Consider the following 15,363-nt stretch of genomic DNA (forward strand, 5'->3'; position numbering starts at 1 on the left):
ACCGGACGTCTGTTCAGACAAATCAATCTGAGGAATGTTTCCAGTTCACTCCTATTTATAACCCGCAGATGCGTCTCATCAGATGACGTCACCCGACCAAGGTTATAAAAGCCCAAATTTGGCGTGTTTGATACATACATGCTTCACAACCGGCAACATGACAAGATGTTTCCCATAGTGTTTTCACGCAGCGTCTCGTTCCCGCCTTTTCAGGGAACAGGGTTACAGCAAAGCAACCAGAGACGATTTTCGGAGTGGCAGGCATATTTCAACATCCACTGTCCAGATGAGACTGTGTGATCATGCTTTCATGGTTAAGTAAGAACACCAAGCAGATGAAACTTGCTCAGGTCCAAAAACACAAGGATTAGACAACAGATCAATGGAAAACTGTCCTTGGGTCTAATGAATCCGAATTTGAAATCTTTAATGGGAATGAGTTGGATCCAAGATTAAAGAAAAAGCAGCCAACAAATTCTCAACCCCTCTGGGAACTCCTTCAAGATTATTTAAAAAAAATTCTTATAAAAAATCTGTCATCAAAGCAAAAAGTGTACTCTAAAAAATGATATTCTATAATGAAGAAAAAACATTAAATTAGAAGGCATGTCCAAACTTTTCACTGGTAGTGTATACTGTACTGTATAGTTTTGCGTTCAATTTCATTTCAATACTTAAGTACATTAAATATCAGAAATCCACTTTTTCTACTGAGTGCTATACAGTAAATATCAGATACTTTAAGATTTATAGTCAAGTAATAGTCTAAAAGATGACTTTAACAAATTTTGTTCAAAGTCACTGTACTTTCATAAGTATTACTTTCATATACTTTATACAAGACTGTCAGGGCATGTCCATAATAATAAACCAGAATACAGACATGGAATATTTCTAGAATTGTAGAAACTGAGAAACAAGGCAGAAATATAATGAAACAAATGCATAGCAAGACTTTGCATGGAGAGAAAGAAACCACAGGGTATAAATAAGTGAACCTTAGAATAGAAGAATACAGCCAGAAACAGAACAACGCTGGAACAGGAACAGGACAAATGCACAGGCTGAAACAGACCAATGAATGCAAAACAAATGACCCCAAAATACGATTGCAATAGGAATCACTGAAAAAGGGAATTTGTGCGGTTTGGAAGCCAATGCAATAGATAAAAGCCTTAATCCTATGATACACTGAAACCTGCAGAAACCATGAGTCAGTCTGAACTTACTAATCGTGTTTTATTGTTGAAGCCTCTGCTGAATACTTCACCTACCAAAATCCCAAAGTTAAACCTGCAACTCAGTAACTGTCCACATTTCCAACCATGTCAGTTACTAAAGGATTTCCCTAAACAATACATCAAGGCTACAGCAATACACTATTTATCTCTAAGCTGCTAGTGAATGAATTAATTTAAACCAGTTGAATGTGAAAACTAACACAATGAAAAATAAAAAAACCATAAACACATACTGTATACACACACCACTGTGGACTTTTTAGGAACAACAGACAATCATGTGACAGTAGAACAATTTATAAACTGGTACGGATCTGGGTGAAGAACTTCAGATAATATTCATAGCTCACTTTGGAATGGGGAAAAAGTGTGATCTCTGTGACTATAATTGTGGCAGATGGGCTGGTTTAAGTATTCTTAGAAATGGATAATATTTCTATTTTCATGAACAACAGTCTCTAGAGTGTACACAGTATGGTGCCAAAAACAACAAGAGCAACAACAACAACACAAATTCCCCATGTGCATAGGGTCATCAGTCTTAAGCAACTTGTCAATAAGACAGATCAAAGGAGAAGGGCCAGGTAGGTTTGAGTTGACAGGAAGTCTATAGTAACTGGAATAATCCCTCTTTATACCCATTGTGAGCTGAAAAGGATTTCACACAACATTTCGAACATTCATGTAGAGGGACAACAGTCAAGCCATATAGGTGTCAGCTAAGAACAAGAATCTGAGGCTATCATGGGAAGAGGCTCAACCAACCTGGACAGTTCCACTCACTCAATCACCAATTTATCCTGTATACAGGGTGGCGGGTGCCTAAAGTCAAGCCCACGAGGCAACTTTTATCCTGAAGAGGGTGCCAATCCATTACAGGGCACACACACACACACACACTTACTTACAAACTACGGGCAATTTGGAAACACCAATTTGCATAATCTGCATGTCTTTGGATGGTGGGAGGAAACCGAAGTACCCGGAGGAAACCCACCAAGCACGGGGACCACATGCAAACTCTATGCACACAGTGATGGGGATCGAACCCAGATCTTGGCTTATAGGTGAGGTGCCTTACAGTACGTACTCCTTCTTTTTGCTTGTTTTTATGAATGCTTTTCTGCTTGATTGTAAAGAGTGAATATTCTCCTATCAGAAAGATCTGTCATACACATACAAATGTGTTTTTGTTTGCTTTTAGTACAATTTTGCGAAACTCTACAGAAAGCTGTATGTGAAATTCCCATGAGATTGGCAGTTTCTGAAATACTCTAACCAACCCACCTAGTACTAACATCCATGCCATGATCAAAGTCAGACATCAATAAAAAAAGAGAGAGTTTTTTCTTCATTTATTCTGATGTTTGATGTGAAGCTCGTGACCTGCATCTGCATGTTGATTCATTTTCCTTTTTTTCCTTATTACTTTGCATTGATGCCATGTGACCGGCTGATTAGAAAAAAAGCTAGTGCATATGCAGTAGTATTCCTCATAAAGTGGATCGTTAATGTATATTAGTGGAAAAAAATGTGATAATGGGATGTAAGTGATGAAAGATGATTTATGTGATCAACAGTCCATTCATTTAAATAAGACATTAAGATAAGTATTTGCTTGTATATGTGAGTGTGTGCTTTATAGGGTTGTGATTCATTGCTAAGCTGATTGGTTTTGTTTAAAGCTTTAATTTTTTTATTTATTAACCTTAGCGGAGGTGGAGAACTGGAACAAAAACATTATATATTTTAATTATACATGTTTCATAAACGCATAAAAGTTAGAGTAAATCATACTACTGACAAAATACAAGCTCTGGTCAGGTTAAGAGAGCAGTTTTTAAAAACCAAATATTGCACATGTAGTAAGCTATTAGAAAACATTTACAATAGATTTAGAAAAGAAGCTGCAAACTTTTAACTTGCTTTTTCACTCTGAACACCGAATTTGCCAAAATTCGATTTGACAGTTTTGCTACTCGTGTTAATGAAGAATCATCTTTGTGTTTTTCTTTTATCTTATCCTAATCAAACCCAAACTTTTCCACCTATCCATATGTGAATGTTTTCTTTTACATCAGAGTAATGTGATCAAAATTGATGGAGAACTTACACATAACAGAAATGTGTGATTTTAAGGGTTTAGGCCTAATTTGTTATAGTGAGTGTATGTTACAAAAACGCATCTGTTCGCACATGAACATTGTCCATCAATCAAATTAGTTTGACACTTTAGTTTCACACTTGGACAGTTTTCGAAGCAAAGCAGGTCCGCATTGTACGCAACTCAGATTTTAAACAGCACGCACACACACCGAAAAACATGCCGCAACACAGTTTCTTTCAAGGATGGGCAAGCAATTTTCTCTCCTGGGTTTCTTATTGGAGAGGCGTAGCGAGTGCGCATTGATTGCTTCTATCAAAGGGAATTCCGGACACACCTATAGGCACTTGAATTATTGATGGATGTGCGATGAATTGCCAAGAGGCGTGTGAACTTTCCTTGTGTCCAATTAATCTTTTAGCTGACTTCAGCCCGAGTCATCGCTCGCAATCCAGATAACAAGATGTTGAGGGGAAAAGAACAACAGAGGGGAAAACCCTCAGCGGAGATAAAACATCGCTGTACAGAACAACGGCGTGACAAGACTGGAATAAAATGCGCTAAGGGTCGACACCAAAGTCCTCTGCTACTTTTCTTTTACAAAAGTGTGCTGGCAGTAGAGGTGATTAAACTTGCAGAATATTCCAGCTACATTACAGAAGTGCATGTGTCCAGGTTATGAAAACTTGATAATCTATAATTGATGAGTAAAGGAAAAGTGATGTTTTAAGCATGAGGTGGATTCACGCAGAGGAGTGTACTAACTAATGATATCAGGTGTTAGTCATTAAGAGTGATGACAATTAATTACGCTACCACTGGAATAAAAAATTGTACTGCTGCACAATTATTTAAAAATCCAAAATCAGTCTGAATCTAAGCTGTTTAAACATGTTTTTAATATCACATACTGCACTATGTTTAGGTACAGTATGACAAAAACTTGTGTATATGTGAACATTTCTGGAAAACTTTCTACATTAAACTAATCGTGTTTTAAAGTAGTTAATTTTCAGATGATCCACCTTAACATATAAGCTCATGGAGGCTGTCATGTGATAAACAAATGACTCGAAAACCCTTAAGACTCAAAAGGTGAAGTAATCAATTCTTTTTCCGGCTCAGACTGCATTGTTTAAGTGTGAGACTGTGATGAATTAGCTACTCAAACCCAGGAAAAGTTAGAGAAGAGGTGAGGTGTACTAATGATAGACTAAAGGTAAATAATAAATTAATCTTTTCTTTTTCTTATAACATTATATTTTTGTCTAGTAGTAGATGTTAGGGAAGTAACACTTAATATTTTAATTAAACTCTCACTCAATCACTCATCATCTATACCGCTTAATCTTGTATTCAGGGTCACGGGGGGCCTGGAACTTATCCCAAAAGACTTAGGGCACCGTGAACAGGGTACCAATCCATCGCAGTGCACACACACACACACACACACACACACACACACACACACACACACTCATTCACACCCTATGGGCAGTTTGGGAACACCAGTTAACCTAATCTGTGTGTCTTTGGACTGTTGGAGGAAACCAGACTTGGCAGGGAGAAACCCACCAAGCACGGGGAGAACATGCAAACTCACACCCACAGAGACGGGAATCAAACCTGTTCGGAAATTGAACCCACACCCAGGAGGGTCAAAGCGAAAGTTGACCTACAGTACACCACCGTGCCACCCTAGTTTAATTACAGTTTGGTAAAATAAACAAAATGATTTGAAAAAGTTTTGTTCATTTTGCTAAACTAGACAAAGTTTAGAAAGAACAAAGTTGGTGAAATGATCTGCACTTCCCATCACTCCAACTAATTACACTTGAGCAAATTTACTTTCATTTTGGGTTTATTACCTTACAAAAAACAATAAAAAATTTGGTCTAAACATTATATTAAACATGTAAACTAAAATCCAGCAGAGATAGTATGTGCACGCCATGTGATCTGTCTTTGATGGAATTCACAGCTTTCAATAAATCAGAAGTGCATACACATTAATTCAAATAAAAAATTTATTTGTCACATACACAGTCATACACAGTAGGATACGCAGTAAAATGCCTAGACAACTGCTTGTGACCTAACAGTAAAAGACTAGGAATAGGAAATAAATATGAAAATTAAAATAAAGGGGAAATTTAACTAGGAAAGAATAAAATAAAATATAAAAAATTAATGTTAAAAAAAAATAACTGTACAACAAAAATACACAATATAAAAAATTTATAAAGAATATATGAAGAAATATAGAACAATAAGAGCAGCTGTATGAGTAGGTATATATTTATGTAATTTTTGTGGAATGGAGTTTGAATAAATGGTAATAAACGAATGGTAATGTCCAGGGTTGTGCAATCCACATATTTAAAGTGTCTTGTGCAGTGCAAATATGCTTAAAAGTGATTTATTTAAAGTGACTTGTGATAGAGTGATTTGATTTGATGACCACAAAGTGTAGTTGTGCAGTGGCCACTAGTGGAAGCGAATGTCCAGTGTGTGTGTAAAAACCATATGTGTGGGTCAGTACTGTGTGGTGGTGTGATTGTGATTGAGAGACCGTATCGCCTGCGGGAAGAAGCTCCTCCTCAGTCTCTCTGTGTTGGCCTTCAGGGAGCGCTCACGATCTTCCTGGCATTGGTCCAGCACCGCCTGCTGTAGATTGAGTACAGGACAGGGAGCTCGGTGCGGATGATGCGCTCAGCTGATCACACAACCCTCTGCAGAGCTTGTCTGTCCTGCATGGTGCTGTTCCTGAACCAGGTTGAGATGTTTTCCGTCAGAATGCTCTCTATGGTGCAGGAGTAAAAGTTCCTGAGCACCTTGGAGGCCAATCGGAAGTGTCTTAAGCGTCTGAGGTGGTAGAGATGCTGTCGGGCCTTTTTCACCATGGTGTTGATGTGACAGGACCATGACAGGTCCTGCGTGATGTGAACACCGAGGTATTTGAAGCTGTCCACTCTCTCCACTGGGCTCTCGTTGATGACGGGGGTCTGGTAGTTCCTCTCCTGCTTAGTGCTGAAGTCCACTATCAACTCCTTTGTCTTACTGACGTTTAGAAGGAGGTTGTTCCTCTACCACCAGTTTTCCAGATTCCTAATCTCCTTCAGGTAGGCCGTCTCGTTGTTATCAGAGATCAGGCCCACCACTGTACGGTGTCGTCAGCAAACTTAATGATGGTGGTGGAGCTGGTAGTGGCCACACAGTCATATGTGTACAAAGAGTACAGTAGTGGGCTCAGAACACAACCCTGGGGGGCATCAGTGCTGAGAATGATGGAGGCTGAGACATGTCCGCCCATCCTTACTGCCTGTGGTCTGCGGGTTAGGAAGTTAGAGTTCCACTGACACATAGATGAGCTGAGTCCCAGGTGCTCCAGCTTTGGGGTAAGTGTGGAGGGAATTATGGTATTAAATGCAGAGCTGTAGTCGATGAAGAGCATTTTAACATAATCCCCCCTTCTAGTGTCCAAGTGAGTAAGTGATGTGTGGAGGAGATGAGAGATGGCATCGTCTGTGGAACGATTTGGACGGTAAGGACTGTAGTGGGTCCAGTGTGTCTGGTAGTGAAGAAATGATGAAGTCTCTGACCAGGTGTTTAAAGCACTTCATCACTACTGAGGTGAGGGCTACAGGGCGATAGTCATTAAGAGAAGCAGGGTGGGGTTTCTTCGGGACAGGAACAATGATGGACTCTTTGAAGCATGTGGGGATCACCGACTGAGATAAAGAGATGTTGAATATCTCTGTGAACACAGGTCCTAGCTGGTCTGCGCAGGCTCTGAAAATATGGCCTAAGATGCCATCTGGTCCTGCATTACTGTTAACTGGTCTCTCCATGTAAAGAAAACTCTCCCCTGTCCAACTGCTCATGTTTTTTTGGACTACTTATGTCCTTTTGCACAGTTCGTGAGATGTAGACTGAGCTAAAGTGGGACATGTTTTTGTCACACGGGTTTACAAGACACCTTTCTGAATGATTTATGTTTTTTTTAATTATTATAATTTTTTACAATGTTAAAATGCCATTGACCCTGCAGGTGAATATACATAGGATTAATATTAAGTGACCCACTTTACCAATATTAATTTTAAGGTGAATCTCACTGAAACCTGGCAACCCTGTTTAAGGCCTCCATACTTGATAGTTTGCGGCTAGGTATCAAAGTAAAAGGAGAAAAAGTAGCAGAAGAAGAAACACTTTTAGAGGTAACAGACAGAAGACAATGTATTGCAATTATATAATGCAACTAATTATAGAGCACAATAAACAAGATGGTCTACATGATAAGATATTAAAATGGAACCTGTCATGCAAAATTCCCTTTATAGTCATGCTTAGACAGTCAGATGTGTCTTCAGTTTATGAAGACCCATCTGACTGTCTAAGCATTAATTTCTCACAGACAACTATGGGAAAACTACATTTCTTTACACTTGCCTTTGTTTTTGTTTTACGGCAGGTGGCATCAAATAAGGTGCATTTGTCATGTCCGGGGCTTAAAGCAAATCAAATTTGTCTCCCTATGTTCTCATATATTCAAAGTCTGTCCGTCCACAGCATAATGCTCAGCTCCACTTAGCATTGCATAATTTTGCCCAGTTCTAACTGTCTGTCCTTGGATTCTAATTGGCTAGAAAAATGCACTTCCACAAAGGGGTGTTCATGGGCAGTACATTTAAAGCTACACTGAAACAGCATGTTTAAAAAGCGGTGAAATCTAAAGAAAATCAAGCCAAATCCAAAATGCAACATTTCTGCTGGAAATTTAACATGCCCATTAAATCTTGGGCAAACATGTTGAAAAAAAAAGTAATATATTATGTGAGCTTTTACAATAAAAAAATGAGAATAAGATACAGACACTGGAGAAAGTAAAACAAAAAAAGTTCCTCAGTGACCCCAGTCTCCCTGTATTCATGTAGTCTCAATTTGAAGCTGTCTGTCAATCTTTCTAAATAGGGGATCTATTTTAGCTTCTCCCTCTCTGAGATACACCACATAATCATTTAAAAAAGGAGTTTTGTGTACCAGTCTGTCTGTTTCATCTCTTCATCAATTCCTTGTCCTCATTCTCCCACCTTTCTTGTCTTTCCTCTTCATCAACTTCTTTTTTTAAACCCTTAGTAAGTTATTATATAAAACACCAGCCAACTGTGTTCTGAAGAAACACACAGCAGACGCACAACCAATAATTTAATCCACTAGAATTCTAGAAGACAACAAACTTGTGCCCTTGTAAACTTGATCTTTTAACTAAAGCATCTATAAACGCTTGGACTTCCGCTTTTACAGTACATGCTGGAAACCTGATCTCAGATCATTGTTCACTATACTAAAGTGATTTTTCTGTTATTCTGAACAAAGTCTACAGTACGGAGACCAAAAGGTGATAACTGGTCTTGCGCCACAGTGCAAGAGTGAACTGCTAGTGTTTTATGATCCACCACACGTACTTTGTTCAAAGGATGCAGGCTGCTTGTTAGTACCTCGTATAATGAAAACTACAGCAAGGGGCAGAGTCCCCACTCTCACTGATCATATAGATTTGTTGACGGTGTAGTGACGGTTGTTCTACATCCCGGGAAGCCCTTAGCTCTGTGTTTCCTTCTGGACCTGTTATATGCTGTTATAGTCAGTCCTGCCAAAGTCCCTGCTTGCACTCTGCACTAAATTCACTTTATACATTGTGATATAGTGAGACTGTACAACTATACTTTCTGTCTTGCTCTCTTTCTCTCTCCCCCTCTTCCTGTCTCTCTCTGTTAAGCTGCACTCTCCTGAGTTCCCCCCTCTGTCCTCTGGACCTGCCTGACCTGTCTGACTCATCCTTGCATGGAGGTCTGCTTGGGATGCGTGTGGTGACTGGGACGGTCCCATTTGACCATAAAGACGGCCATGGACTTGACTAATGCTGTTCTCTGATGGCTTGTGACTGTAGTCACTCAATAGCCTCCAATAATGAAAGTTGACTCCATATAACCTAGACAACTTACCTGTTATACTGAACTCTTCCAGCCTCCTAACACTCAGTATAAGTGCAAATCAATCTCTGGTATCTGATATCAAATTAGGATGGGTTCCCTGTTGAGTCTGGTTCCACTCAAGTTTTTTTTCTACTGTCATCCCAGAGAATCTTTGCTTGCCCTTGCTTGGCAACACAACTCCAAAGTCTCATGTTTGATCTTGTGCTCAGATTACTGCCATGACCTTCCCATGTCCATGTGGAATTTCTTTTGTTTGTAACCCACCTAACATTGGTCAAAAAACATTTGAGCAGGTTGTATTCTTCTATGCTACTCTGGAAACATTGACAAACAAAATAAATGCCTACTAACGGTAAATGAATAAATGCATGCATGAATGAATGAATGAATAAAAGTACACCCAGGCAAAAGTCACAGTCCTCATTTGTCATTCTCACTCACTCATCGTTTATCCCACTCCAGGCCGCAGAGGTACTCGAGCCTATCCAAGAAGACTTACAGTAGGGCACGATATGAGGTACGTCCTGGACAGGGTGCCAATCCATCACAGGGCACACACTCACTCACACCACGGGCAATACTGGGAATGGCAATTAGCCTAATCTGTGTGAGGAAACCGGAGTACCTGCAGTAAACCCACCAAGCGCGGTAGAGAACATGCAGACTCCATGCACACAGAGACGGAAAGCGAGCCTGACCCGGAATCAGACCTTGGGTGCCCATGATCCTGTCACCAGTATAGTTTATCATGTTTGTAAATTTCACTTTGTTTTGACAAAATAGCGTGTCTAGCGTTTAGTTTTCTGCCGGCCGACTAAGGTAATTTTAAATGCTTTAGCACTCTCCAAAGTTGCACAAGGTTAGTGTCCATTAAGTATGATAAATTTACTGTGTTTCAGTCTTTTAAAAGGATTTTGACTGTAATAAAAACTTTTGTATTATATACAAATGTACTATGTACTATGAATGTAATGGTAAGATGCCAGTTTAGCATCATGTTAGTACTGTATATGACACTACCTAGTGAAGTAATGCACTTTATTTTGTATTCTGTCCAGCTCTTACCTTGGGGTTTGTTAACTCAATGGTTGGCTGATACCAAGATTTCATTGAATTAAGAAAACAATTAGTCTTGACCATCGATCTGGGGAGATGCTACAATGTTGTTCAGTTCGCTTGGTGGTGGTGTTAATGTTATGGCTGATAGGTGTATGTATGAGCATTATTTTCATACATCCGCTGTGCACATGCAACACTGTACATTGGGCAACATTAACTAAGGCAGCGCAACGCATCACGTCTGGTATGAAGTCTAGGTAATATTGCTCAGGGCCATTTCAATAATTAATGTTGCAAGGCCACACCAGCCAGATGAGTAGAGGCAGCAGGACGTATTTAGCCCAAGGGCTTTGAGTTTGACATCGGTGTATTAACTATTTTTACAAATAAAGTTTGCTAAATGATGTTTTTGCTAGACAAACACATTTATTATTATTATTATTATTATTATTGTGTCATATTCTTTTTGCATGCACTACGCTTAGTATAGAAGCAATAATATCACAGTTTCTTCACTCCCCTAGTGTCCAGATGCTGTAATGTTAAGAGTGTTAAGTGGCACAGATTATAGATGGCATGTGTTTATGAAGAAGTAGGGCAGCTACTATAGACCAGCACTGAAACCTATTAGCCAGATGTGGATTAAGGAGGATATCAGACCTGCCAATATTACTAAAAAGAGAGAAAAAAAAAATCCCAGCAGACAGAAAGCAAAACGAGGTGCCATTATTTTTATAGCAGACTGTATAGTGGTGGATCAATTGGTTGCATAATAATTATAATAATATTTATAATAATATTATTATTAATAATAATGATAATAATATTAATAATAATCATAATAATAATAATAATAATAATATGTATGCCATGAACCAATAAGAAAACAATGAGGCAGAATTTCTGTATGTTAAATTATCAGCTTCATCATTAAAAAAAAAAAAAAGATACCCCAGTGATACTTTATTGTTATTCTTTGGCTCACATGACCTTTAGCTCAGGTGTCTGCTGTGGTAATGTAAGGTAAAATTTTTCTAGCACTAAATACAATAAGTCCCAGTTCTCCTTTTAAAGTAAATTTGTTACCTATTCATGGCCTACTAACTCTATCTAAGCACTAGCTTTCAAGACTTTACTCGACACATCAATTTGCCTTGGGTAAGAAAAGTAAACTTTGGAAAGGAGGTAAAACTTGATTTATTTCTCAAATAGCTAGAAGGTGTGTCATGCTTGGTTGGAATGAAAACTTGCAGTTGCACCACCTCTTTACAAATGACACTGGAATCAGGATTAGGTAGTGCTTTGAATGATCTTTAAAGTAACAATGCTAATTGGAAAATATTTAAAAAATATGCAAAATGTTCAACATAAAAATGTTAAACTAAACTGTTCAGTTAACCAAGTGATACCCAACTGAAAATCTAAAAAAGAAAAAGCTGCAAAAGCTCCAGTGCTTCTTTCCAAACCACAGCATGTAGGAATATAGCTAACTCATGACCATTTCACTGTAAAGGTCAACCTGGACCACTTTTAACCTCTCCAAACGTTTTGATCCATTGTAGGTTTAACCACTGTGCTCTTTATTCTCAGTGTCAGTTGGGTTAGTTGCTCTTACATCTCACTCATGACATTGCCCTGAGCATGTCATTTCCACCCACATTTCTGGGGGATAAAACATCATCAAGGCTGTCTGGGATTTTACAGGAAATGTTCTCCGAAATACCTTGAACAATCAATAAAAAACTTCTTTTTTAACACCTAGTTCAGGACAATTTTAAAATAAGCACAAATGAACAAAAATATGATTTGATTGAATATTTTAATTAATTGTCTGTTACCTGCTAAATATTAATTACATTTAATTAAATTTTATTTGTATTGCTCTTTTAACAATTAACATTGTCACAAAGCAATTTTACACAATCAAAAGAATGATCTAAGTTTGTATGAATTATGAATGTGTATAAATCAAAATGTTAAGCTAAACAGAGGCAAGGAAAATTTCTCTGAGATGGCAGTAGGAAGATACCTTGAGAGAAACCAGACTCAACAGGGAACCCATCCTTATTTGGGTGATAACGGATATCAGGGATTGATCTTTCGTCATACTGTATGTTAGGAGGCTGGAAGTTCAGTATAACAGGAGATGCGTTACTTAATATCACAATTATAAAGTTCAGTTGGCCACTGAGAGTCTACACATAAACGAACTCGAATTCTAGAATAGAATGAAAACTAAAAGACTTTCAAATCACATAAACTAATATTTTATTCACAATAGAACTTAGAGAACATAAATGTTTAAACAGGGATATTTAACGCTTTTATCCACCAAATGAGCTCATTTCAAATTCGATGACTGCTACAGGTGTCTCTCAGAAAAGTTGGGATGGGGGGCAAAAAGCAGGAATTTCTTTTAAAGATTCAGTTGGGAGAACATCTAAAATCAGGTCTGTAACATGTTACATGATAAAAGGGATGTCTAAGACAGGGCAGTGTCCCTCAAAAGTAAAGATGACCTAGGGATTTTTCTAGAGGGAAGGCAAAATCATGAAATTACACATAATATTCAGCAGGTGCCCATGTTACAGTTTTGATTACGTCACACTCCTTTGCTTATGTAATGCAACCTCATACAGAACGGTAGTGAAGTAGAAAGTAAAGATATTTGTTGTAGGATGTAGTGCAAGTTGTCTGTATTTTCAGCAAATGCTGTGGTGTATTTTAAGCAAGTCATCAATTTTAAAGGATTTAACATTTGAAAGTTTACCTAAATATGAATCAAAAAGTGTCAATCGATTCGAAATTATAATCCATAAAAAGATCATTAAATTGCATAACTGACAACACTGTTTCCAACCTCTGTCCCAATTTCAGATGTGTATTAAACAATCATCTTTCCACATTTTCCAATGTTGCAGATGTATAATACTATCTTACTTCCAACATACTTTTAGTCCAGTCATGGCCTCACAAATATAGAATTGTAAATATTAACCATGTTTATAATTCATGACTCAGACGAAGCTTGTTCTGTGTTGCAAGATGTACAAGTCATCCTGACCCCTAGCTCTCAACCAAGGCTTCATCTCAAAGCTGTGCCTCTTCGGCATTCACCCGCTGTTTGATTTGGTGTAAAAACTGTTTGTTGACAAGATCTAGTGCAAGAACTCAGTATACACACACTCCCAGTCAAAAGTTTGGACACACCTTTTAAACCTATGGTCTTATGGGTCTAATGGTCTAGTTTTTATTTCTAAAAAAAATTAGCCTTACCAGTTTCAAGAAATCAGTCCAGGAGCACAATGATAGCAAATGGCTGTCCTGTCAAGCTGTCCTGATGGAGAATAATCCTAATTTAGGAAAATCAGTTCACAGTTAAAGAAAGTGGAAAACTTTGATAGAATGGCGTCCGGGATTCACTTCGCAAACTTAATTTGCAGTCTAAGTAAAGTCAACATTTGTGCGTGTGTGTGTAAAGTCATCTAAGTCATAAAAGACAAATTTTTGTCTGACTTACAAACAAATCTGACTTTTTGAATAGAACTTGTTCGTAAGTGGGGGACAACCAATATATATAACAAGATAAACAAGATACTATAACAAGATAAATGTCAAAAACCATAAATTCCTAATCAATGCTAAAAAAATGTTTTCTCTCTCTAGAGAGAGCATTTATTAGGAATTTATGTTTTTTGACATTTATCTTGTAGTGATTGATTAAAAAATAAAAATAAAGCACCACATAACACCGCAATAATACAGTCATCCAGAATATGCTATTGGAGTCATCATAGGAAAATACTATTTTCCTAAAATGTTGCTCTTGCTATGGTGCATCTGATGAAATATAAGCATTTCCAAGGAAAGGAAAGATGGACGTTATGTCTCTTCTCGTTTATGCCACTGTTGTTTTGCAACTCCTCGCTGATAAACTAAAATCGCATGACAGCTAATTTGTTTAAAAAGCGCCTGTTCTGTTCCCTCAGCCAAAAGAGAAGGTGAATGAAAAATGTGTGATGGTTCCTACTGTAATTCAGCCCTAATGGGAGACATAGATCTCCGTTACTTCATTCATGCCAATTATCCCAGAATATTTTTAGGAAATGAGAACTAATAGTTTCAATCAGCACACCTTAATATACCTTATTCCAAAGATCAGAGGACGACATTAAATATTACACACAGCTCCTTCCTCTTCCATGAATAATTTGAGCTCAATTTAACTAATTTGATGACATTGCAGTATGAACATGGCCCTTTTTTTTTTAAGTCACATGTACTGGTTCAGAATATTCTTTTGAAAATGTGTTTAATTTCTTAAGAACATTTTACTCGAATCACTTGTCAGTTTGGTGAAAGTACTCACCAAATCAAACCATTTTGAAGCCTTGCTTTTACACTGTGTCAGTAGGAAACAAATCTATGGTCTATCGTGCACTTAGGGAAAAGTATTAAATATGCATACAATTTAACATTCTTGCTGAGCTACAGTACAGTCCTAGCTAGGTTGCAGTGCCAGAAACACGTGCTATGAATACGTGAACTCATAATGAATAATTCCACATCACCTCAGTACATACAGCTCATTCCACAGCTGTCATTTCACACTCCTCGTTTCACACCACTTATTCAACACTCTTCATTTCACATCTGCAATCCCCATTCCTAATTCCACACCCCATCATTCCATTTCCTCATTCGACACCTTCACCTTGTTCTGAGCCTCTGGTTGCTGAGATACACTTACCAGCCAACGCAAAGGTTGAGGTCTATTTATAAACAAATTCACACTGTCTCTGTGGATGGGAAGTTGTAGGTTACAGGTCATAACATTATATATATAACCTACAGTGGAGACAGCATGAATTTGTTTATATTATATTACATTATCTTATCTTATCTTATCTTATCTTATCTTATATTATACGAAAAAAAAAACTGGGATAAGTGCATTAGT

The sequence above is a fragment of the Clarias gariepinus genome, chromosome 6, assembly GCF_024256425.1.
Source record: "Clarias gariepinus isolate MV-2021 ecotype Netherlands chromosome 6, CGAR_prim_01v2, whole genome shotgun sequence".
Taxonomy (NCBI): domain Eukaryota; kingdom Metazoa; phylum Chordata; class Actinopteri; order Siluriformes; family Clariidae; genus Clarias; species Clarias gariepinus.